Source organism: Anopheles arabiensis, chromosome 2 (assembly GCF_016920715.1).
Source record: "Anopheles arabiensis isolate DONGOLA chromosome 2, AaraD3, whole genome shotgun sequence".
In the NCBI taxonomy this organism is placed as follows: domain Eukaryota; kingdom Metazoa; phylum Arthropoda; class Insecta; order Diptera; family Culicidae; genus Anopheles; species Anopheles arabiensis.
Window position 1 is genome coordinate 26129917 of NC_053517.1, and position 26314 is coordinate 26156230.

The 26314-nt window shown below is 49.2% G+C and overlaps 2 protein-coding genes across 4 annotated transcripts in view; one reads left to right on the forward strand and one right to left on the reverse strand.

The window, feature by feature from the left end:
* LOC120903778 (autophagy-related protein 16-1) overlaps window positions 1–26314 on the reverse strand; it is a 249551-nt gene that overhangs the window by 186797 nt on the left and 36440 nt on the right. The gene's annotated exons all lie outside the window — the stretch shown is intronic.
* The window catches only part of LOC120903762, a 91676-nt gene that overhangs the window by 30684 nt on the left and 34678 nt on the right, over window positions 1–26314 (forward strand). For both annotated transcript variants that reach the window (XM_040313379.1, XM_040313371.1), the window contains one exon: window positions 13149–13171. The gene's annotated coding sequence lies outside the window, so the exon portion shown is untranslated. The remainder of the gene's footprint in view (window positions 1–13148; window positions 13172–26314) is intronic.

Genomic DNA, 26314 nt, shown 5'->3' on the forward strand with positions numbered 1-26314 from the left:
GCTTGACCCGATTCAGCCCGAGTTCATTCTACCCCGTTGGCTCGGTTCGTCTCGTGCTGCGTGACATCTGGACGGTGCAGTTTTAGCTGAGACAGCATAGAATAAGGGGAGGAGGACGTTCCTAATTAAACGGTTCGCTCATGCGTACCATTTTGCGCTTCTCCGCGCGTTTTACCTCACCCTTAAAGCAGGAAGTGCTGCTACTGCTGCTGCTCGCGGACATCTTCATGGTTGTGCATAGGATCGTTCTAGTTTTGTTTTCTTCTTCTCTTTGGGTTTGAGATGGTCAGCTCGGGGGAAAAAACGTCACAAAATGAAGCATGACATAAAAATGTACCGCTATTTACAGTAACCGGCGAGCCGGTGCGTTGTTCTCGCGTACCGTTCTCGATGCTTTCTCCAGCCATAGAGCAGCAGCATCAAACACCGTGCCACGAGAGCAAAAGTTCTACGAACTTTCCTTTTCGAACCCCGAAGCTCGATAAAAAATGAAACCGAGCGAGGAAAAGAACCTACCGTTACGGCCCCTCATATCGCGCTGTGTTCATCGAGATGAGGCTGTTTGAGATGAGGCTGAGCAGCGATCCCGTGGGTCGCTTAATTAGTGACAGAATGGAAGCAGTTTTGTCTTCGTGTAAATGTGTGTGTGTGTGTGTTGATATAAGCTTTTAGTGCGGCTTTTGCTACCGTAACATTAAGGGTAACCAGAACCCAGCGATGTGACATTGAGATTATCGTTGTGATTAGCTCGGCCAGATAAGCGACGAACCTCCGTCGCACGAGAACAAGAAACAGTTACAAAAGGGTGGTAGTAAGCCGATTTGTTCCCAGCTTCCAGTGTGTTTTTCGTTCTGTTCCGCCAGCCATGATCGTTTTACATTCCAACCGGGTTGCGGTAGAAGAAGCCGGCAGCATGTCCCGGAATCCGACGTGGTTGGCGGCTCGCCCACCTGAGCAGCAGACACCGGCCGGAGCGGCTAGTAATCTTCCGAAATTGAACCATTGATTGTGTGAAGTTAATTTACGGCTCAACCCTTACCAACGCTAACAGAACTACGAGACTTTTTGGGGGCAAAGTGTGGTACGAGGGGCGGGGTTTGCGCAAAAGATAAGCAAAACTAATTATGGTAAAAATTGAACCCTACTATCGACGCCTGAATACGCTTTCGAAATACGAATAATACCGTGCGGAATACATTGCAGACGCTCTATCCGCAAGCAAACAAAAAAACCCATGAGAAGAACTCACACCCTATTACGATCATTTCGGTTCTTTGCCCCACAGACTGGTTGATTTTGCCCCCTTCGCTGCGTGTGGCGGGGCGTGCGGTTACTGCGGCGTGGGAAATGGTACGCAAGAAAGCGAGCGAAAGAACGGCGGTCGGCCAATAGATAACTTTCTTCGGCTCGCGGCCACACATTCGGAGAAAACGGGAGAAATGATGGAAGAAATACAAAAAAAAACGCAACACCGCACCGACCCGTCCTGGGGGAGATGGATTGGATTTGTTTGTTCACGCCATCACCCGGTGCTCGTCGCACCAAAAAAAAAGGAACAGAAAAAAGAAGCGAGATGTTTTAATTTCATTCTGCCAGGCACCACGACACGTGGTGCGCCTGGTACCGCTGGCTGGCGGGCAGAAGCACGAACCGCGTAAACCAGACGCCACGGGAGCGCTGACGAGGGGGAGCTTGCAAACTTTTATTTTGTGTTTTTTCATGTTCCATTTCACTGGCCTAACCATAATTCAATCATAATTGCACACTGCCTTCGATTCGTGCCGGCACGCAGTTGCGATGGGTTGCGCGATTCGCGGTTCGATTGCGATCCGACAGAATAGAATGCGCTGAAAAAAAAGTGCTTCTTGGTGCTATCACTGATCGCGAATCACACACACACACACCCAGCTGACCCGAAGCTCCCGTTAGCTGGTTTTGCAGCGATGCTAGGCAACAACATCTGTCTACGGCCAACGCCTCCTGCAATGCCCGTGCATCGACAGCAGCAACAGCAGCAGGAAGGCGCTCGAGCGCCCGACTTTGACCCCGTTTCACCCCTGGTGGGGTAATTTAATTTACACCACACGCCTCGTGTACGCGGGCGCTTATCGTTTGCGTACCAGAACGTTGGATTGTTCAAGTCGCTCGGGAATGTTTGATGAGTTCGAAACGAAAAACAAAAACCCCGAGCAGGAAGAAAAAGGCGTTACAACAAATTATGCTGCGCTCCTCACTGGTGTGTACGCGGGTGTGTACCACGACGCACACCGAGCTCAATTTATTGCTTCTGCCCGACGCCCTGCTAGGTGTGCAACACTCCCTGGAGCGCGGCCGCGCTGGAGTGTGTTCGGGTAAAAATTCCACCACCACACAAATTGGTAGCTTTCGGGTGAAAAGCCAGGAAAACCATCAACCAATGTTTTCGTTTCCAATCCCACCCCCGCACACACACATACATCAAACGCGGCGCGCGGCTGACTGTTTTGATGGAGGTGTGCGATCTGATAAGAAAGACCGCGGCACGATGATGCGGGATGCTGATGATGATGATGATGCACGTTGATCTACTTCCCGAGGGCGGATTCGGGTAATTTGGGTCCCAAACTATGCTCATTTTTTTACACCCTCCAAACACACGCCGGGCATTGCATGCATAAATTGCGCTCCAGATTGATTGTTATTAATTTGCAAACGGCACAGCTACATGCCGGCTGAAGGGAAGTTGTATATGTGCAATGGACGCATTGCATGCACTGCGGGGGCGCAGTGAGTGGAGCAACTAAAAAAAACACAAGCGAAGCAGGCATGTGAAACAAGTTGTTTGCCTAGTTATTTCGCGCAGACTGCACCCGAAGCGGGTGTTCTACTTCAACTGCTTGTGCCGGCTGCTACTTCCCGCTGTTGCCGGGATAATCGAGAGACGGGCGCGTATCCCGCGCGATGGGCGATAATCAACGCCCGCCGGTCGTTGATTCTGGTTTCTGGCCGGTGCTAGGCACTAGCGCAGAACCTGTGAGTGTCCGAGATACGAAACCCCACTGGCGCACGGGGATGTAGGTTAAGCGCGCGCGTAACCGGCCAATGTGTGTAGGAGGTACCGTTTTTTGTTGTCTGTGTTTCGGATCCGGCGCAGCAGTGGTTTTAGTTTTCGCTATCTCTAGTTTCCATCAGCTTTGGGCTGGTGTTTCAGCGAATGGCCAACTTTGAGAGCATGGGACATTCTTGTGAAAACGCATCGGATGCATTGGATGTCTGGTTGGGTTGCGTTTTTGGTGGTGGCACGACGATCGAAACGGATCGAATCCGATGGTCGTACGTTTTGTGAGCTTTTACCGCAGCGACGCGGCAACACGCACCGATAAATCAACTCAATTGAGGACATTGCGTTTGAACGGGCGAATGTTTAATGTGCGCCCAAAAGATTATGCGCACAAAAACGCACACCCTTAAAGCGCAAGCATCTATCTTTGGTGCAGTAGGAACGACACGCACAGTGCAACCCGGTTTCGGTCGGTAGGTTTTGAGAACCACACCAACCTGGCAACATGATTGCTCTCTGCCGAAGTAACTGTAAATTCGCGCACACGTGTTCGCAGGCCACCACGCACATTGTGTATCGCAAAGAAAATGCCATCTCACGGCCGTGTGTGCCGAGCAGAGTGAGAGAAACACCGACGGGCAAGAACCTGCATCAGGAAGGATGGCCAAAAAAGTGGTTTCAAGAGGTGGGAGAAAAATGGTAATAAAATCAGAAGGGAGGTTTCGGACTTTTTTTCTCTTCTTCTTTCCATCAAACTTCATCCAAAGACGACGGTACGAACGGTGAAATGTGAATGTGCGAATTTTTAACAGCAATGTATCAAACACAATCATTCCGTCCACGTACGAAGCACGAAATGGAGAGAGTGGCATGATTACAAGAAGACAACAGAGCGATCTTCCCTTCGCGCTTTGCAACGCTTTGCCGCGTGCATTTGGTTCACATTCGCTGCTTTAATATCAATTGGCAACAAAAGATTTGACACCTTCAAAGGCAACCAGGCGAGGAACCTCAATCGTGTGTCCAAAAATAGTCCAAACGCGTCCCAATCAATGGTGCTTTTCCTGCGTGGCACAAATATCCTTGGGGTGAGAAAAACAAAACAACAACATCAACAAATACACACACAGACACATTAAGTTGCGAAACGTATCGCCCATTGACCCGTTTCTTCGCTAACGATCTCACGCGTTCGTGCGAATCGATGCGCCGGGCCGGGCCGGGGAAAAGTAAACAACAACAAAAAATAATCAGTTCAACACCATAAAAAAACGCCCCTACCAGCAGCCAATTGGTTCGGTTGCAGCGGAAGTCCGCCCAATCACCTGGATGCGTTACACATTGTCACAGAGCGCGGGAAGCGAGTGAACCAATCGAGGAAGCAACCACCACTGCAGGGAGGATGGATGAGCAAAGGGAAGCATGTGTAAAGCGAGGGAGAAAAGTTTAATCAGATCAATATAAATCTCGTCAACTCCCGCGGCAACTCCCCTCCCCTTTTATAATGCTGAAAAACAATCCAGTTCTGCACAATCAGCGACGAAGATAATGTCTTTTTCCGAAGGGGGAAAAGATAGTTTTTCCCCCCGTGCTCCAATTAACCTGATTTTGTTATGCGGCTCCCTTTCCCCCGTTCGCAATGACCTAACCCATCCACCCACTCTGTCTTGCTGGACTGTTTTACTGTGCTGCTGGCTGGTCGAATATACCAGCGCGGTCGAGCAATCTCCCCCACTGTGTGTCGTCTCATCGCGGCACCCGCAAAACCCGATTGACCGCAATTTATCCGTAGTTCAATCGTCAAAATAGACGAGATCGGAGAACGATTCAGAAAACCGCCACGGTATGTTGGTTCACCTGTCCCGCGCGCAGCAAGACAGACGATGAAATAGAGGCCAGGGAAGGTTTGCCTGTCGGTCACCGATCATCCCCGGGTCGGTTGGTGACAACGATCAACGAGAAATTGATCGTGCCCGTAGCGGGACGGTACCTGCATTTAGCAGCCAGAGCACGTCTCTCCCGGGGAAAGAGACCGCAGGGAGCCTAGATACATTAAACGAGCGATGTGAAAGTAGTAAATTCTTTTAAGCGAAAACTTTCGATTACAATGCGTCACGATGCGTGATGGTGAGGAGTATTTGTGAAGGGGGAAACACCTCCTAGCAATGAGGTATATAAAATGTCATGCATCATTTATTCTTCGATCGAGCTTCCATTCTGCTGAGCGACATCAACACGTCTAATACCTATCCCTATTATAAATCCTTCAATGCAAACCCTCAGTGCACGTCCGATCTATCGCCTAGCACAAGAAGAGTTATGTTTTGACGTAAAATTCTAGCGTCAATCAAAAACCACGGCCCATTTCCACCCACCGCCTCGGCTCATTCACACGAGCAAGCGACGAACCCGCGATCTCTGGTTAATCGCTTTTAACCGAAGGTTAACGCGTTCGCGCTCTTCCCTTTTGGTGCCATCATCGTCGGACATGCAACACCGATCGACCCTGCGGGAAAGTGCACCATCAGGAGCAGCAACAGCAGCAGCAGCAGCAGCATGAGATGTGCGTGCCATGTAAAGCGTACCCGTTTGAGCTTTATTTGCATTTAATTAAACGCCTGCCAAGTACCTCCCCCACTGTGCGAATCGGTGGGAAGTTTTGTGCACGGTGTGCAAGCGCGTGTGTGAATGTAAAGATTTGCTGCACGAGCTCGATTTGATTGACCGATGCCAGCAGAAGCAGCTAGTGTAATCTTTGAAAACGGGCGAAGGGGGAGCAACCATAAAACATGGCAAGTGTGAAATCGGGGATTATACCGACACCAAGACGCAATGCGTGCGTGCTATAATTATTCGTGCCGATCGCGATCGCTGCCGGTCACTTTCCCATGTCGGCGCAGAAAAGGTCAGCGACAGTGGGAGACGATCGGGACACGCCGGGATAGAATGTGCATGCCCACAAACGCTCCGGGTGAAAATCGCACCCATCGCATGCATGTCACGCATCTTTCTACCACCTTTATGTCCGAGCTTGAACCATACACAACCCTCGGCGTCCCGACCGCACACCATTATCGCGGGATTCTTTATTTTTTATTCCTTTTTTTTCTCAATTTAATTATAACGTATCACGAGTTCTTGGAAATTCTTCACCGACCAGCAACAGACACGTTTCGAAGCATTGCATCGCTAGATTGCAATGGGACGTTGATGCATGGATTGCGTAGAAAGCAATGCGAACCTGTTCTAGGATGGTTAGCAAAATCAACCACCATCAACCCGTTCTCGAGTACGATTGGAGGGCTAAAAATAGACTCTTACTCGCTGTGTCGTCATCCGACGCACACTTCCCATTCTCGTCTATATTTGTCACCTGTCAGACCGGCAATGGTTGCTGAATGGTGGGCGCGTACTAGAGAGAAAAAAGGGTTCTCTTTATGAAGTTTGTTTTTACACTCCAATGCACAAGGTCCGGTGTGTGTAGCCGTTGTGCAGCCTAACCATGGACGACATTAAACGGTCGTGTGCGAAACCCAAAGCCCAGCTCCCGATTGCCCGGTTGATTGTTTTGCTTTGCTATTTTTATCCTCGCACGTCCTGCTGCTGCCCAACCGGTCCATCACCCAGCCACAACATACGATCGCATAAATCCGGTTCCCCACAGTGGAAAACAACAGTGGAACGCCGCGAAATTCTCGCACCACGCACTGCCAAAGACGCACTGCCGACCACCTGCACCCGGATCAAGAGTAACGAGTGAACCTGCAGCAAGACTACGGCTAAAACAATCCCGATGACAGATGCGCTTGGCAAATTGAGTCCTGCTGGCCCCAACGGCCAAATCGGTGGCCGCAAATAAGAGGGCACCACATAAAATTAGCACAGAACAGATGTGGCCGAGATGTGGTCCGGGGTTAACCCCCGGCGGCAACCCAACCTTGCTTCGACTGCTAGGAATGTTAATTATTTCAGTAATTCCGATTAATATGACGGCATGTATTGGCATGACAGGGCCGGGGCAGTGGACTGTCCAACCCGACTGTCAAAGTTCGTGCAGCTATTCGAAGCCATAAAACAACAATTAGCACCGACTGTCGCGGTTGGTGGTCGGCCGCGACGCGCCTCCACAAGCAGCAGACAGCCACCTGCAACGCACGCCGAGGAAATGTACACCATAAGAGATTTAATTAGCACCAGCAGTGTGCTTAACCTTGAACCAGGCAGATGCACAATGCAACATCATTGCGCGTTGCTCATCGCAAAAAAAGAAGCGGAAAAAAACATCACCAACGGTCGCATCTTTCATGATTGTACCCGCAAGGACTTTTGGACGCACCAGTGGAGGACACGGGACCATCTGGGCACAATTATATGCGTTTTTGTTTGATTGCAAACCACTTTTGTACCGTGTCAGTGTGTTCGGAGCAGTTCATTTCCTACGTGTAATGACCTTTTACCATGTCCTTGAGAACGTTTGGAAGGAAAAGCGAACATGGGGCATGGGAGGGGTAGAGACATGATTAGAGGGCTCGGGATCGTTCCTAGCGCCGCGATTGCTTCCGTTGACCCACTTTCCCCGAGCGCCATCCCATCCACCCATTAGATCGCATCAACTACTGTCAAAGCAAGCTGGCATGACTGATGTTTGCAAAGTGGAATGTATGTTTACCTTAGCAAGGAGATATGGGCAACCACAGGGAGATTGGTTAGGCGTACGCCCTTTTCTCTCCACTAATTGCATAAATTAATCACCGATAGTTAGGTCAGGAAAATATGCACAGTCCCATTTGAGTGTGTGTGTGTGTGTGTGTGTTACCCCGCCTGCTCCCCCATGGGATGGCGATTGGTGTACTTGGCCAAAGGGTTTCCGTATTAATTAGTTATAATTTATATTTTACACCAGCTCATGCAGTGAACCAAGCAGATTAATGCTTTTCCGGTGCGAGTTTATGTAGGGCACCGGTTTCGCTGAAGAAAGTACGGTTGATCATAGGGAGAATATTAATGGTTTATTTTAGTGATTTAAATGCAATTGCAAACAGGAAGAGGTCCAACGAGACAACTTTGTTTTTGCTACTCATGTTGAAAGATGAATAATATTTCGTTTTTTTTTCTCTGCAATGCAAAATAACAATCCATAAATGACACACTGTTGATGTAGGAAACAAAACAACATTGCAATTACAATTCAGCCGTGTAACGGATTCTAAGCATCATCCCAGAAAAGGGAGAACGAAACAGAGAAGGGCAAATCATTCTTTTGCGAAAGCCTCTCGGGATGTCTTCACACCGTCGAGTTGCACACAAACAACAAGCGTTCGTTTTAATTCGATCATTGAATAATTATACCAATTCAACACCCTTCGCCCATTAGCATGCCAATTGAATTGCGAATTGCCGGAACGGTAAAACAGTAATAGTAATTGCCACGCGTCCCACCGACACCGGCCAACAGAACACACCTGTAAGCACACGGAGAGGAGGGCGAGGTATGATTTGCACCGTTAGCTTAGAAGTGACGTAGTTAGAGGCGGCCCACTCTCTTTCTCTGCTTTCTCCCAGAACAGTGCGTCTGTGGGATCCTTTCCTTTGTTTTTGATCGAGCACCGGTTGCCCAAATTGGGCGATTGGGAAGCCGGAGGTGCACAACCTACCGATGATACGGACCACCATTCATCAAGCAGTACCCGATAGCCGTACCGATACCGTAGCCGCTGAATAGAAGGAGCAAGATTTCAACACTCTTACGCTTAAACAAAGCTAACAGCAACTTTAGCAAAAACCCCTGTCATTAGCAGGGAAGGCCGCTCGCGCAGCGTTTTGAGTTGCACCGTTCGAGGCGACCTCCAATCTTAAACGCAGAAGGAAATGGGAAAAAAAAACTTCTTCTGGAAGTGTTACAGCCACCGAGGAGAGAGTCCAAGCAGTTCCAAGTGGATGAACTGGTGGATATTCGATTCGAGGCATAACGGTAGCAATGTGCGGAACGAGAAATTTGATTACAGATTACAGCGACTTCAGCACTCCCCACGACGTTTGTGCGTGGAGATCGAATAGTACGACGAATCATCGCTAAAGCAGTCAAAGAAGTACACTAAAACAAATAACTCCCGAGATAAAGGTTTCGAGAGTTGCTTCCTCTACGATCGAACTTCTTGCTGATACAACACAGCGCATCGGAAAGAAACGAATCTTTCGAACGCTTTCTTTCGCTCACCGAGCAACAAAACCCGCGCGCTGGACATGATCGAACCCACCGGTAATTATGCCTTTCGATAGCCCGATCAAAACAACCCTGCCCATTTTGCTGTCGAAATGGACAAACGAACACAACGAGACAACAGGCCAGATATGTGCTTTGGGGGGGGGGGGGGAACTGGAATCCCACACTATTCCCCCCCACAGCATACAATGTTGCCTGGGAGGGTTTTTTGCCTCTGTGATGAATGCCATCACCAAGCTTGTTTCTCATCAAAACAGTTCGGTTTGGTTTGCTACACCGGGGCGCCGCGTGTATCTTCGTATCGCCCGCCCGGTTAGCAGGATGAGGAGATCCCCAGTCTAAGGTGCAATTAAAATTCTTCCTCCTTCCGCACTTCCGCAAACGCTGGTAACGGCAATTCCGAGAGCAGCAGCAGCAGCAGCAAAAACACAGCCGCAACATACTAATCTTCATTGAGATGCTGTCTTACACCCCGGGTTTCGGTTGGCAGATATGACAAATGCAATGTTGCTTGTTTGCCGTTTGCTATGCCAATTCTTCTGCATCCATTTACACGGCTTCACGATACGGATATTAAAGGCCGGGGAATACTTCACATGTGAACGTTTCCGCGCCATAGGAATGCAGCATCGCAGTTGTTAATTGCTTCAGAAACAGTGCGCGAATAGGAATGGTCTAGTTCCGTGCATGAAACATTGTTTCTTAAGCGTACACCCCGTCCCGTCCAGAAGCACGAAAAGCTGTTCGCCCGCTTACTGCCTCCCCTATCTCTTCGCAATCCATCGCTTGCGAAGACATTGTTGTGCTATCAGCATTTCGCAGCAGGGAATGCACACTCTCATGGGGGAGAGCCTGCGAACCATGCGACTATCATAAACAAGTCGCGCGGATGGTGTATCCAGCATCCAAGTCAGGAAGCTGCACACACACACACATTGGCATTTAGGAGAAAAGGGCAAACGGTTGGCAGCGTAGCAACGTTTGCTTCATTTACGTGCCATCTGTGTGTTACAATCGAAAAAGACTCCCCCAGCAGGAGGATGCACATTTCGATCTTCAATGCTTCCTTACCATTTCCTCGCAATCACAATTGCACCGGGGCACCGTTTTAGGCGCGGGTCGGGATCTGAATCGGAAGACACACACACACACACAGTTGAATGTGTTTAAAATTTTAGCATAATCGTGCCGGTGGTTGAAACACTCAGTGAGGCAGCTCTCCCTCTGACCGGGTGACATTTTCATCAATGGGAAAGCGGTAGCCCGCTCGATGTGCCCGATTACCATAAGGGCCGCTACTGACGCTATGACCTGCCCTCGCGCACACGATAATGATGACAACGATGCCAGCTGATATCGCAGCTTCTATGAACTGTTTCAACAGTTGTTTCCCTTTGCACATCCCCCGGATTGCGGTTTGGTTGCAGGAATTTGCAGCACATGCACACAACAATTGACCACCCGTTTACCTGTAAGCAATAGGAAAACCAACAAAAAAAATACTATCAAACCCCAGCCACCCATTTGCACATTATTTTCACTGTCCGCAACAGATAAAACCGCAATGAAAGTTATGGCGCTCGCAGCGTCCGCCAGAATCGTAGCGGAAGGAGAAAGTCTTCGGCCACAGTGGGTGTCCACAGCCCGGACCGATTTCTCGCGTGCTTGGCAGTAGGCAAGAAAAAGCCTCTCCAATCATCAGTAAGCAACAAAAAGACGATCAATAAACAATCCGCATCGATGCATCGGTGCAGCATCTTCTCGGAGGCATAAGGAAAGAAAAGTCGTACCACCGGAGGGTTTTTTCTATATTGCTGTGTGTTAACAAACGAGTTTTCCACTTCCCGAGCAACACACATAATTCATACCACGTACCAAAAGGGTTGCAATATTTTATTGCAACTGTCCAAGCGGAAGCCAACGGGAACCCCTCCTGGCAAGATTGACTAATTAAATTACCAACTAAATTAATCAAAACACATCGATGCAACGGCTGCATCGTTTAAAAGAGACATCATAATCAAACTGGACAGCGAGCAAAAGGGAACGGTTGGGCGGCAAGCAAGATTCTATGGCAAGAAGCACTTACTTCCTGCTAGCGCACAACCCTCGTCTTTCCAGTGGTAATACTACGTTTACATGACAGATTTATTATGATACATCGTCACTCCACCACACGCGTGTGTGTTTGTGAATGCGGCTGATCTAGAATCAGGAGCTCGTAAATTCTGCTCGCATCGTTTCTTTGCAGAGCGGGTGTAGTTCTTCCGCCCCTATCATTTGTTACAAAACTCTGCGTTACCTGGGCGCCCTCTTATGGAACGGACTCCGAACGCGTGTGCATAGTAATCTGAACCTTCCTTTTCGAATTGGAAAGGCGATCTGATCGGATCTGGCAGCGGATGATCCGTAAGCTGATAGGTTTGTGCTCCGGAAGGAACACGCAAGAACCTCCACGCATGGAGCATTATATGTATGATAGCATCCAGCTAATAATAGCGCAGAACAGAAGCTACAACGGGCAGAACCGATTGAGGCTGCGGGAACATAAGTCAAATCGCTCCCGTTCCGCGCAACGGCATCCTAGACAAATGTCGGCGCTGCGTTCGCGTAATACGCGACGGAGGCTGCGTATCACCTTAGCGACAAGGGGCGCGCGCGCAACGAGGCTTGGAACATTTTAATTAATCCTTTATTTATGTTCTCTGTCACTGACGGTCGGTTCACCCCCTCGGGCAGCTTCGTTTGAGTGGTCTCAGCCCTATGATCGGGCAGAGCAAACGATGGAAATAGAAAATGGCGCTGAGATTGAGTCAAAGTGTATGAAGAGAGCATGCGGCAAAAGAGCACGATGCCGGGTGTGTAGATGATGGGTTGACCCCGGGTGTAGGGTAGGCAGCACACGTTTGCATCGGGGTTCGCCTTTTCCGATCCGCTCTCATTTACACCGAATCGTTTCGTTAATTGCATGTTAGCCAGTTGCTGCTGTTGAACCAGTTGACCGACTTGCATACGTAAAACCAGCCTCCACTTGTCTGTTGGAGGTGTTTTTTTCCATCCCTGTCGGACTCAACCACATATTCGTTTGAGAGTTCATTCTACCGACCGAACCGACCTTCCCTGCGTGCCCGTGGAGTGCGCCAAAATAATGGCCGGATTGGCAATTAAGAACCCACGGCAAAACACAGATAGAAAGAGAGCGAAAAAGTGCACTTAAACAGAATATTTTGGAGCGTTTGGGTTTGGGATAAAGCGGCAAGTGCCCTCAAACGGACGGGTTGGAAATTCGATTCGTTTCGTTAGACTGTTGCCTGTACGCAAAATGAGATTTTTGGCAAAATGAGCACCAAGCCAAACATTGGGCACACGGGTGAGGTCAATGAAATTGAAACAAGGCTACGGTGGAAAACGTTCTGCATTACACGCGAATCCACCACACACGGGAACACTGTGTCAAAAGCAGCTCGATCAGTAATTCGGGAACGTTTACGCACTTACGAAATTAATTACAAAAGGGGAACCGTTTTTTTATAGACTCTAAATGCATCTCCATCAACCTTCATTATTCAATACCAAGTGCTTGCGCAGATACAAGCTACCGATTTTAAATGTTTGCCTTTAGTTATTTCGGTAAATCTAACTTCAAATTATATTCATTGCAACTTATTAGTAAGCTACAAAAACAATTGGCTAATCCGTTCAGGATTCGAATTGTACTCCATACAAAAAATCCAATCAGAGTATCTAAACAAAACACGTAACAAATGCATTTTTTTAAGATCAATTAGAGCGCATCAAATCATCAATTAATTCATTACAAAAAGACAAACAGCAGACAAACAAAAACTAATCAAATCTTTCCTTTTTCTTCACTTTCTCTTACAGATTTGATCGAGTTTTTACAACAGGTAAGCAATTGCAATTATTGCAACAGCATTGAAATAAAAATGAAACCGCAAACCTTCGCCGAGGGGGTTCACTGCCCTCTCTCGGAAGCGATCTGGCAATGGCGAAACATTATCTTCACTTTCCATCGCTGACGCAGCGAGTTTTCATTTCATTTATTTGTAATGAAAACGAAACGCTTACAACACTGAAGCTATAATTTGCGCAACACGGAGAGAACGGATGACAACCATTTACACACACACACACAACGACGATAACGCGGGACTTATGTTGACAGAACGGATATTTGTACTGCTTGCAATTGTTGTACCGCAGCCAACATAACGGACCAGAAGTAGGGAAAATTGATCCCAGGAGCACGATCAAAGCTCTAGCAAAGAACGCACAGCGCACAGTAGGTTTGATGAACAATCGCACCTCCGCGTCCAGTTGTGACTTCCGGTGGGCCCTGTCCCTGTGGCAGGAAAATCGTGCTGACAGTGCTGGTCGCAAGGTGGACCATTATTGGTTGCGATCCCTTTGGGACGCTCACAATTCAATTACGCCACATTTAATGAGAAGTTTTGTCGGCGGTAATTGTCAGCATCCGCGCACCGCGATGCTGCGCGATAAAAAGGGAAACCGATGATTAAGAAAAGAGCTTTGGAATGTTTTTTTTTTATATAGAAAAAAAAGCAATTTTCATCTTCACAAGCTAAGATATAGAAAGGAAAAGCCTTCATTTCTCGATTATTGCAACGAAAAAAACTTCCAATCCAGAGATTAAGTTGTTCCCGCAACTCGAACGACTTTAAATGAAGGGTGCTGCCGCACTGGCGGAAGCTTCTGCCTGCACCGGAAGAACGATAATAATGAATCGCTTTTCGTGTTCGGAACACTCTGAGAACGCGATCCAGTTTCTTCGGTACGCGTATCTTTCGCTGACTGAAGCCATTTCCTGTGCCAAAGTGTTAAGTGTGCAGCAAACAAATGACACCCAATCGGCTTGATCGAGCTCTGCTGCTGCTGCTGCTGCAAAACCAATGCATCGACAATCCCATTTCCCGGATGGGAAAGACATTGTCCCGTACGCAAAAAACAAAGACATTTCATTTTGGGGCCGAAAGACGAAACGAAACATTCGACAGGAAGCGATGCCCTTGTTTTCGGATTGGCAGCATAAAAGCCGCACACAATTTTTTACGCACATTTTATTACGTTCATTGGAGGTGGTAATTTCTCACCTTTCTCCGGTAATCCCGATGTTTCGATCTGCTCGACCTCGCATACCACCGCCACGCCGGAGTTCATCGATCCGACCAGTAACATTCAGCAAAAATCAAGAAGCTGAAAAAAAGGCAGCATATCGACCTTACGAGAGCACGAGGACGCTCATTAACGCTCAGCACCTTCCAAGGCGGCAAGTGAACCCAAAAAAAGAATTGTGGATGGTTCAGAAATTTTGGACCAATTTCACAGCCAAAACAACGCCACAGAGAAAGCGAGAAGGGCGAGAGGGCGTAAACAGAACGTGCATTTACCCCGTAAAGAACAGATTCTTGCACTGCAGTGGTGTGTAACACGACTTGGCACGCGGAATGTATCCGATGCCTGCCCAGCTACCTTCACCGCGTGTTCGGTGGTGTGTAACGTGGTGGCCGCAACGGATGGATCATTGCCACACCGGTTCGTTACGCTTCATCTCACCCGATCGAACCCCCGATGCCGCAGTACATTCTTGGCTGCAAAGGGAGGGCACTGCCCAGCCGGAGTCACCCGAAAAGGTGCTGACGGGCGATGGTGCCCAAAGCCAAACAGGGATTCCGACCGAGCCTGGGCTTAATAATATTTTTCGGTTGCTCGATTCCGAAATTAGCCGTGGTCAGGGGGGCAGCTTGCCCTTTTTTATTCCCAACACTACACGCCCTCGGCCGCAAGGCGGCAAATCAGAATCAGAACCGCACGTAATTGTAAGCTCTCTCTCACACATACAGACACATACTCTGCCCGATCTGCCTTTTTTAATGAGACGAACAAGAACGAAATGATGCGCAGCGCAATGAGACCCTTTGAAGGGAAGCGTTGTTTGGTGCTCCAGAACACCGTAACACATCCATCTTGAGTGCAATGTTTCACGCTGCTTTTTTCCCGCATTTGGGAAGCCCTAAAGCCCTACTGGATGGAAAGGGGGCCCGGGAGGGAGGGAAGAACTTTTACAGCACAACACGACCAATCATCTCCGCCGCTTGTATGGTCCGAAGCAAAAGGGCATCGAATACCACCCAAAACTACAGTTATTTGCGCCGTAGTTCACATTCTTCTTGGGCCCAAATCCGCACCGCCTTCACGCCGATCGTAATTGTAACACAGCACTGGGGAACACACCACACTCAAAGGTTAAGGTGCTAAGTTTCATAATTTGTTCACCCACCGCCACCGCCGCCAGATCAGCACAGGGAAGGAGAGCAAAACCGAACATTCTAATGAGGTGAAGCAGCAGCAGCGGGCGCACGATGCATTTCCCCTGTGCTTTTTTTTCTCGTATTCATGCACATCTGCTCGGGCGCGCAATCCAACAAAGGGATGAAAATCGAAGCCCCGCGGTAGGTGCAATTTATGAATAATTCATTCCTTGATGGGTATGGGGGCTTTGACGGAATTTAGAAGTGAATGAGAGAGAGAGAGGGAGAGCACACAATGAAGGGGGTTTTGGAGAAACCCGAAACGAAAACTTCTATCACCAAATTTGGATCTTGGCTTGGTGTGTTGGTGCCACACATTCCTGCCTAAGAGAGCTGCCCAATACTGCACACACCGCCCAAGCCCGATGCGACTCATGCACGATCGTGCTCTCTCAAAGTCCCTTTCACACACACACACTCACAAACTCCCCTATGGGTATCTGGGTAAGTGTGGTCCCGAGGTCGCAGCAATTTCTTCATTACGGATGCCACGTTTTTCGGTTGCTGTCAATTTGATCTGCATAATCATTTTCACGACGGCGGTCATGGGAAAGATTTCGTTTCTGGGCCAAACCCGGAGGGTTCACACCTTTGGCAAACGAATCACACAAAAAAAAACAACGAGTGAAAAGAAGGTTCGTTGTTTCAACCCTTTTCTCCATCGCGTGAAGTAGCATAAAGACCAGAATTCCAACCAGAACAACCTACTGACCGCAAGATAGCGAGAACGTCCACGACGACGACGACGACGATGACAGAGAGGAACTTTGTTGTGCTTGGCTGACAGGGAGCGGAGAGAAGCGGTTCAGGTTACGCGGCGATCGTGGTCGATTGCAATCCGGTGGCAGCTGTACCGTAAATGTAATTTGAAATTATAATGGAAAAATATCTCCAACCCATTTAAAGCTCCTTCCCCCACCAGGCTGTGGTTGCTGGAGCTGGTGCTAATTCGCAGTAACGCTGCAACGGACATCATCTTTATCGGTCACTGGTGTCGATGCAGCAACAGATTGAACTAACACCTATATGCATCCTCCATCTTGATCTGAAAGAACGGATGCGTTTATTCTACCGGCACACGATCCGTGTGTCGTGGCGATTTAATAGCGCACGCTGGTAGCACCGACGCATCCGCATCAGATTGCAAACCGGGCCCGTTACACCGAGGGGCTGCAATAGCAGGATGATTGCTGCGCGAGATTGGAATGATTCGATTATTGAAATATTCTAATGGCCGTTTTCCGCCCCGGTACGGCCGGTAAATTGCACACACAACCATTTTGCACGATCGATCGTTCGCAAGGGAGGAAATAGGCGATGAAAACTATTCAAATTATCTCGCTAAAGACACAACGCTGACCCCCATTTGCTACTGGCCGGCTAGGACCGGCGTGCCGTAGTATGAATAAATATAATTATACGCCGCGTGGACGAGATGCCACATGCTTGGCCGTAATGCGTTTTCGCCGGAATTTCTATTCCTTCTATGCTGCACTGTTTGTGCCGGCTGCTGGTAATGTTTCTTCGGAATCTGTGCATTAGCCCGCCAATCAGCCATCGAAATCGCATAACCCACCCCCCCGGTCAGCTCAGGTTGTTGTGCTCACTTATCAGTGATGGTGCTGCATCTGGCAAACGCTGCCCTTTTTCCCGATTTCGCAGAAAACGCCAACCAGTCCTCCGTGTGTTAGGTACCGTTTGCCCTCCCTTGAGATTCCCCACGTTCATTTCCAGCCATGCACCGAAATTAAAAGATCCTTCGCCACCGATTTTCAACCCCGAAGCACGACAGCAACAATAAATTCCACCAAATGTTTGCCCTGCGCCCGGTGTGTGTGTGTCGGGCGAAAATTGCCGCGGCACGCCAAACACATCGTCACCTTCGCTCCCATTGCCTGCCCACTGTCCTCCCGGGCTCCCCCAATCACCTCTGGGAAGCATGTGAGAAGCATTTGAATGTGGCACTTGGGCTACGGAAAGGGTCAGGAACTTCCCTGCGCCACCGTCGAACCTCTGCGCAACGGAAACGTGATGAATTTCTTTCCACGGGGTCGCCTACATCTCAAGTCAAAGGGTCTTAATTAAAGGTACGCTCGATGCTCTGTTTACTGCTGCACCATCGGCCATCGAACGAACGGCCCCTGTTGGGGTCGGGCGGTCGCCTCACAGCGCCTTATCAAGTGTTGACCGTCACACAACGCCTGTATCCAGGCGGCAGCGGCGTTCATTACGCTGCGAGACGAGCGGGAAAGCTCACGACTAGTGCTTTTTTGTTGTTGTTGTTGTTGTTGTCCGCCAATTCCAGGGCTTTGCAGGAATTTGCATCTCCACGTCGTCTTGATGAGGACGTCCCATCGTGGCCAAACGAGCAAATGGCTTACTGCTGCCTCAGCACACCACTCGTATGCCAGGACACGACCGTACGGGAAATCATCATCGAAAGGTGCTGTGTGTGTGTTTCTGTACGGGTTGTTTGGGAAATTGAATCCCTCGCACTCACGAACCGCGATCTAGCGATGCCGGAAAATGTGATTAAATACACACCGTTTGTGGGGAGGGGGCGGGCAAAAAAAACAGAGAGTGTCCACGAGCGCAGTTTGGCACTTGATCTACGAGCGTGAATCTTTCCTAGCGTGAAGGCTTTTGATTCGATTCGTTACTTTGCCTGTTTAGCCCTTAGTTTCGTCTTCCTGGCTGCGGGAAAACGAGAGAGAGCACCTAAACACTCGCCAGAACGGTTCTCCCAAGAACGTTCTACCAAAAGCCGGTCACACAGTCACACTCAACCCCAATGGCTTCGTCGCCCCGAAATGGCTAATTAACTCCCAAACATCTTCTTTAACAATCGCAACACACACACACACATCGGTGGTACAGTAACGTTGCGCTGGCCACTTCAAAGGCTGCTGCCGCCCGAACTGACGGCACGTACTTACCCGTACACCATCGTTCCTGCGGCGGTACAAACGGGTTCAACTATTCTACGCACAACGAACCGAAACGAAAGGAAGTACGATTTTCGGCAGTTTCGTGTCGCTGCTTCTCACGACCCAAACCCCGGCGGTCGATGCGGCAAACGGGCCGATGACAGATCACAATTTTAACGGGTTCCGTACCAGCCGTACTTAACCCACTTTTAGCAAGCCCATTAGGTGGCACCCCGTTCTAACAGTTACAACAACCCATTTAGTGTGCGCAATTTGGTGATAAATTAGTTCAGGCCCGGAGGCATAGTCCCGCTCGTCACCAGCCAGAACCTCTCAGAGCACAGGTTTGTGTATGCGAAAATGCGTCTGTCCCGCAAGAATAGCAGCAGTATGCCGCACACAACAATTGAACAGCAGAAATAGCACACTCGCCGCTCGCTAACTGTCCCGACACAAAACCATCAAACGTGTCTTTAAGCAAACGACATCTCGTTACCGCTCATTCAAAGCCAATCTGCGCGCGGTCAGTGTCTTGGAAGTACTGCTGACCGACACAGGGAAGCATTTTTTTTTTGCATTTAGTCTGAAGCGGGCCAGCAACAGCAAACAGCACCACCGCCTAGCAGCGCTCCGTCCCCGTGGCCTAATGATGGATGTTATAAATGATTGAGGCAAACAACGGCTCCGTGGTGCAGTGTATGTATGTCAATACAAAGTAAAGCACTATTTGTTTCAAGCGTTCCGTTTAGCGCAGCGCGTACACGCTTGTTCTTATTGTAAACTTGGACACATTGTTCATAACCCATGAAGCCTGAACAATGCAGCCAGTTGTGCATGGCTCTTATCAATCATTTTGCCACACCGAAACCTACTTTTGCGGCTAGCGCGGGACTTTACGATGGTCAATCACGAACGCTGCAGCCACGCAGCAGCAACGTCTTTGAAGATGTGTGCCGGGGCCTATTGATCGAATCTTTAGCACATTGTCTGTGGTCCACCACACGACCACGCGCCGCATTGATGGCATCTCAGGCAAGGTACTCCTTACGGGCAGGCCGGGAATTTTCCACCTCGCCTAAACCTCGCTCTCACCCGGACCGCATGAAAAGGGAAAGGTTCACCGGCGTTATCTTGGCTGCATTTACACGCACGTCACTTGAAGTGTGCTTGCCATCTTTCCTCACCCGGAGAAAGAACAAACAACAACTACCACAACCGGGGTTAGGGAGAGGAGGATGTGGGAAAATAAATTACTCTGTCGGAACGGATTTCCACTAACTAACAACCCATTCTGGCAAAACGTGGCATTAGGTGTGAGAAGCTTGCGCCGATACTTTCTTTTCGCTTCTGGATCGGCAAATTCCAGGTCCGGGAGCGGCGGGAGCTGGGCAAAATTTAATGAAAGTATTTGCAGTCCCCTGCTGGTTTGCTTCCAGTACGCCAGCTTGATCGCATCAGCCGCTCATCACCCACAACAAACATATACACACACACAAGGCTACCGTGTTCTAATTCCCATGGTGTAGTCTCATTCATCGCTAAGTCGCTGGTCGCACTACTTGTGCGCCGTTCCGCACTGGGTTGCTAGGCCATAGCTAACCATTTAGAGGGAGGGGGATAAACGGGAGATGTCCTCTCCTCTTCCCATATCATTCACAATCAGCAGAGCGAATAACAACATGCAGCATCCCTTCGCCGCAGCAAAACCTTATTCAAATGGCTATCGGTTAGTGAAAATCTCCAACTCCAAAATCGGTTCCGTTTGCGGGATGAGAAGGTGGTGATAGTTCGACCGGGATGGCAGTAGGTTCCAACCCCTGGCTTCAAATGCCATCGAATCGATTGGCGCAGAGAGTGAAACGGGCGACAGAAATGCGAAGAACATGCCATCTGCGCTAAACGGTTTCCGCGTCTTTCCGTTTCGCATCCCCCGAGACTTGGGAGTAGGTTGAACTTATCTTGGCGTTCAAAATCTTACCTACATATTCTGCTTTTTGCTACTGCTTCGACGGCACTGTGACACCGACCGACAGGCCAGCAGGTTTTCTCTGCCCTCCACGCCACGAGTTCGTCGCTTGTTGGTGGTAGCATACTTTCCTGATCTCTGCCGAGTGCGAGACCTGTTCGAGGGAAGCTGAATATCACGAAGATCCGCAATTGAAGATGTCGTTTAATTATTCATCCTATCGCCTTCGATTGTGCACACATTCCTACTCCTGCTTCCGTATTTTCCTGATGACTTCTCGCGCAGGTCGTTAATACCTTGCGCAGGTTACTCTCCAAACAGTTTCTATCTAAATCCCCGTGCTTCGCACGCAAACTCGCAAACAGCAGGATAAGACAACCGAGTAAAAGCGATTACTCCCGTGTGTGACGTCACAACAGAATGCGTCAAACACACATACGCACTGAAACCATTGCAAATTTGTTGCACTGACGCCATTCGCTCGAATCTGTTGTAACGCTCATTGCTGTGAAATTACTATCAAATAATCCGTCGACACCTGGGTCGGTGGGATACTCCAGGAGCAGCAGCCAACAGCGGCCTACACGTATCGCTTCGTACCTTCCCGGACGTAATCAGCATACCAGCGCGCAGCGCAGGGAGAAGAATAATTAGAACATGGCATTCATTAGCACCCTTTAGGGCCGCACTCCGTTGTTCTGGCCCGTGTCCGAGCATGCGGGAAGGCTCACTGTTGTTGTACCGCAGCACGCCAGATGTTGAAGAAAATGCCACCGCCAAATGGGTGCTGCGGGAGGATGAGGGTGCTGCTCATGAGCAAGCATTAATGCATAGCAAAACACACACACGCTGAAGACACAAGACCCGGGCGGAAGCGCCGACACTCGCCAGCCACCCCCTGGTGCCATTAGCGCACTGGCAAAGGATACGTTACACATGCCGTGATTACTATCGAGAATGTTTCAATAAGCAGGTTTAGGAGGGGGAGTGGGGGGTGTCGAACGGGTTGAGGGAATCCAAGCGTGCGCGTGCCCGCCACCACCAACGGGAATTAGTGCTTATCGTGGATGGCCAATCGGGCTGCCGATTCCCGCCCGCAACAAAGTTATCGCCCATGTGGGGAAGAAGCGAACAGGGGGATTGGGATGGACAGCATCCCGGCTAACGGGACGTGAAGGGTTACATATTTTTCGCCCTACAGCGCACCCCACCCCATCCTGCACACATGCGAGAACACGGCCGAGAGCGGTTCTGTTTGGCGCATGTTACAAGTTCCTGGGTGGAGCGCGCATGTGAGTGTGTGTGTGTTTTAAAAAGGTTATCATAAAAGCAGCGGAACCGCCAAGCGGTACGCTTTGTTTCCTTCTTCGGCGCCAATCGGGGTCATCAGTAGATCGATCGGCCCTTCCCAGGTGGCTAGAGCGCCCAAGGAAGTATTCTGCTTACCACAGAGGATGACGCAAACTTTTGGCAACATGCCAAAATAATGGACACGTTTGCAAACACAAACACTAGAAGAGAGCGAGAGTGCAACGAACTTGGCGAAAAAAGTTCACACAGGCCCCCACAGACAAAACCCTCTCATGCCACCGGGACAATAGCAGCTCTTCACTTTTATTTTCAAACAGTGGGAGGTCAAATTCTATTCTCCCTTTAACCACACACGCCCAATCGTACCCTCAAACCCCTCAATCGTCAAGGTCGATTTGCTATTATTTTGTTATCAAATGTGTTCATCATCCATCAACACAGGCTCGATAGCATGGGATCGTTTTCTACTGAGAGCCGCGGCAGTTCGATCCGTCCGGGCTGGTGGTGCTTTAGAATTCGCAACATCTTCAAACGCAGAAGAGGCATTATTCTGTTCCCACTTATGCTTATGAGACTATCTGCCCGATACCTATACCCCCTAATCTATCGTAGCGTGTGTGAAAACGTTGCTGAGGATTCTTATTCCTCACAAAGGTTCGCTTTCACAGTCAAGCGCACTTGACTCGGAAAGGGAAAAAGAAGTTCTTTTATTACTTCCCAAAGCCTCAGAGTAGATCTTCAATTTCTCAAGTGTGCGAACACTGTTGGCCTACACACCTCGCTCTCACCTCTCTGATCGACACTTGGTATCATCATTGCTACTTGGCGGCCAGCAGTCCGAAACGGATCTACCCAAGCCACGGTGAAGCTACGGTATTGTTAACTCGAGCACGATGCTATCTCATTAGCTGTTTACCTCTATTTCGCAATGTTTCGTTTATGGCGTTCGCTCGAACCACTTCACCTATGAGCCATCCAAGGTGCGGTGTAACGGCTGGTGGCGTTACACATAACAGCTCTCGATCTAACGATTATATAATAACTCATTAAATATCGTTCCTGCCAAACGGCTCGACCTTCCAACGCAACGCGGGCATTTGACACGCAAGCAAGCAGGTGGAGGTGGGAGATAAAGAACGGAAGGTCGAGTTCAATAAACCAGTTTGTTATGATTTCCACAAGCAGCAGCGGGATGTTATTCTTTCGATGCCTTTTTTGTGTGTTCTTCTCGGTTGCCACACTAAACCCATCTAACAAAGACGCCAAATAATCCCGGCGTATGTCTGTGCAAGAATGATCTTGTTATTGTACCGACCCGGTTACTTGTTACCCCAAAGGCGAATGCCATATCCAACGCTCTAAGCACCTCCATTTGCGACTCGTTGGTCATTTTTGCACCAGAAAGAAGCATCGCGCGATCGCAAGGTAATGCGGGGAGAGGGAAGCTAATAAAACTAAAAATAATAACTACTCAAAAATAACACCCCTACCTCCCGCCGTGCCAAAGCAATGCAAACATAGCCCACAGCAGCACTCCCGATCGGTTGACGTATGTTTGGCTGAGCGTCTGAGCGTCACAGCAGCAGCAGCACCAGCAGGTCATTAGCCTTGACATTGGTGTACCGGCCGGCGTCACGGTGAAGCCAGCAAGCGAAAGCCATCAACCTCATCAGCACTATCACTATGGTGCGCGCACGAATTCTACGCCATCAAAGCAAAGCGACACACCACAAGAAACGAAAAGCAAAAGTCCAGAAGCGCACCACCGGAATGTGGTGATGGTGGTAGTGGCAGTGGTGCCCGCTAATAGGTTCATTCCTTGCTTGACCGCTGATTTAAGTTACTTCTTTTTTGCACGACCGCTCCGTACCTGCCCTGAGCTCCTGTCCCCTCCGGACAGGAAGTTCTTTATATCTCAAGCGAAAGAGAGCTTCACGCATTTGTTGTTCTTGTGCTTTCCCCCCTTACCGCTCCATATTTGCCCGCGCACTGTCACCAGACGGGCCACCAGAATAATGAACTTTCGCTTGCCAACTTGCGCGCGATCGTTAAAACAGAGACGAGCGCCGTTATGCTAATGATGTGTGTGGTGCAACAAGAACATTTGGCTGCGCGCAAAACCCCGCACAGGATCAAAGGACAAACACTTTACGCAGTGCGGCTAGTAATTAAGCAGTAACACAGAAGCGCACACATCCCGTTTGCCTGTGACCCGTCCGCCGTCAAGCATTAAAGCATTAACTGCCGTGCTTAGAACGAAGACCCCCGCCCCAGATCCGCACCACATATATCTGGATCATAAATCATGAAGCACTGGTACGGTGGAACACGTTTGCACGGTACAGTTGTAAATTGGTCCACCGTCGAGCACGGTTGAATCCCTAAGGGTTATAAATTACGCTTCATAATCGGTAGTTCTGCTCGCGCTTTGACAGCACTCGTCATAATCAAGTTACGCTAGTGCCCCCGCCTGAAAGGATTTGGGGGGGATTGGCTCGAAAGCATACAAGTTTACGGCGAACGAATGCTATGAGAATAATAGTTTTGTACAGCGGCACAAGAGATTCTGATTGGATTTCCTGGTTTCTGGTGCTTTGCAACTTTCCCAAAGCATACCAATTGGAAATTGAATCAGGAATGTCGCTGTGTTATAAATCTCATCAAAGTTCAAATATCCTCGAGTGCTTCGTGCAAATCTCTGGCACAAGAAGCGCAAATAAAATAACCCCTGCTCAAGTTAGGTCAAACCGATTAGTCAAACAGTGCTGCCAAACGAAGACAGAGCGCTTCTACCCGGCACGGATCACAAATCGACGGAGAGAAAATGTTCATTCTATCACGAATATCGTGGCCGATGGAAAAAAAATCCCCCTTGCTGTTTTGTTACACTACCTAAATACCCCTGCTCACCCTGTCGCTCGAAGGTACCGGAGCTCAGCTTTACTCCACATTATCATTTCGTGATTTCTCTAAACACTAAACAGTATCGTTTCGGGGCTGTAAACCACTTAGCACAAACTGTTTCGTTTCATTTTTGTGTGACCCACACCTTGAGCTCGTTGGCTTCCGTTGCGGCACCGGGTCTGTGGCGGACCTTTTTCTCTGCAACAATGTTGCCACACGGCAACGTTAGTGACAATACCGATGGCACAGCAGGATACGACAACAGTGTACCGGATATTGCAGCAAACGTGTGCGATCTGGGTCGCAGGTGCCTGCAAGGCGTAAAGTTCAGGCACGAGCTCGACACAAAACACATTCCTTCCGTGCAAAAAAAAAACCTGGCAAAAAAACAACCAACAGCCCCTCGTAGCTATACAGAGACCGCAGAAAAAGCACCGCAACAGTAAAGTCCTTACCCAGGGTCAGGGTCCCCGGTTTTTTACCCCATTTCGGAGGCGGAATATCTTCAAGCAGTCGACGCCAATCGCCGCTAATCTTATTCCTTTCGCCCGAAGCGGGTGAAATTATTATTTGCATTCATAATCGCGCACCCAGCCTAAGCGTGCTTTCGGTCGGTTCGGTTGAGGCGGTTTTATTTCTTCCTTCAACTGGGCGCGCGCGCGCAAACGCGATAACATTAGGTGCAGGGAACTGTAAACGTGCTGGCGGGAAATGTAAAGGCCTTTAGAATGCGGTGTAGTACACGCTCTGTTCCCTTTTTTCCCCCCAATCTCTGCACAATCCCCAAACCAGCCCCATCAATCCGCCGCATGTTTTGCCAACTTCTAGTTGGTTCAAAGTAAGGTTTTCCCTTTTCTTTTACTCCCAATGTTTATGTTTTATGTTTACTTTTTTGCACGAAGCACCAAGGCTGGTGGAAATTACGTCAATTACATTGCGCAGCGTATACACTTCCGCAATGTAACGCGTTCTGTCCGTACGTCCTAAGGCTATTTGCTTTCCGCCCCCTAATGCATTGCAGGCAGCGCTGGCCACCAACCCCTGTGCGAGCATGCGCACATACACGAGATGTGTCCATTAGATGGTCGTTAGCTGGGCCGTTTTTGGACCATGGCTCTGCAACAGGAACGGTGGAGCTAACTGTACACTGCAACACGCTGTGTACGGTAGAATAAAAAAAGACACAACCGAACCAAAGACCGCTCAAAACCAATGGTCAACTGTCCGCCCGGAATGTTGGCATGAGGGCAAAAATTGAGCAATCAATTAGCGGCAACACTGTCGGCAATACAAGCACGGTGTACCTGTGATTGGCCTGCAGCCTCACCCCGTGGTGCCGAGCTTTGAAAATCTGAATGTGGCAACGCCAATCAGCCTAATAAATCAACGGAACGGCGCTGATCGCTAATTAAAAACACCAAACGGGCAGGGGCAAACAAGCCATCAAAAGCGGTTCGCTGTGCGCTGTCATCGTCAAACCGCATCTCGAAAACATTCCGCACGGTTTCGCCAAAAAAGGGGCGCACAGAACAGAACAAATCGCAAACTGCCGTGCTGCCCACCCCTGGCCCGAGATTGAATAATTGTGGCCAA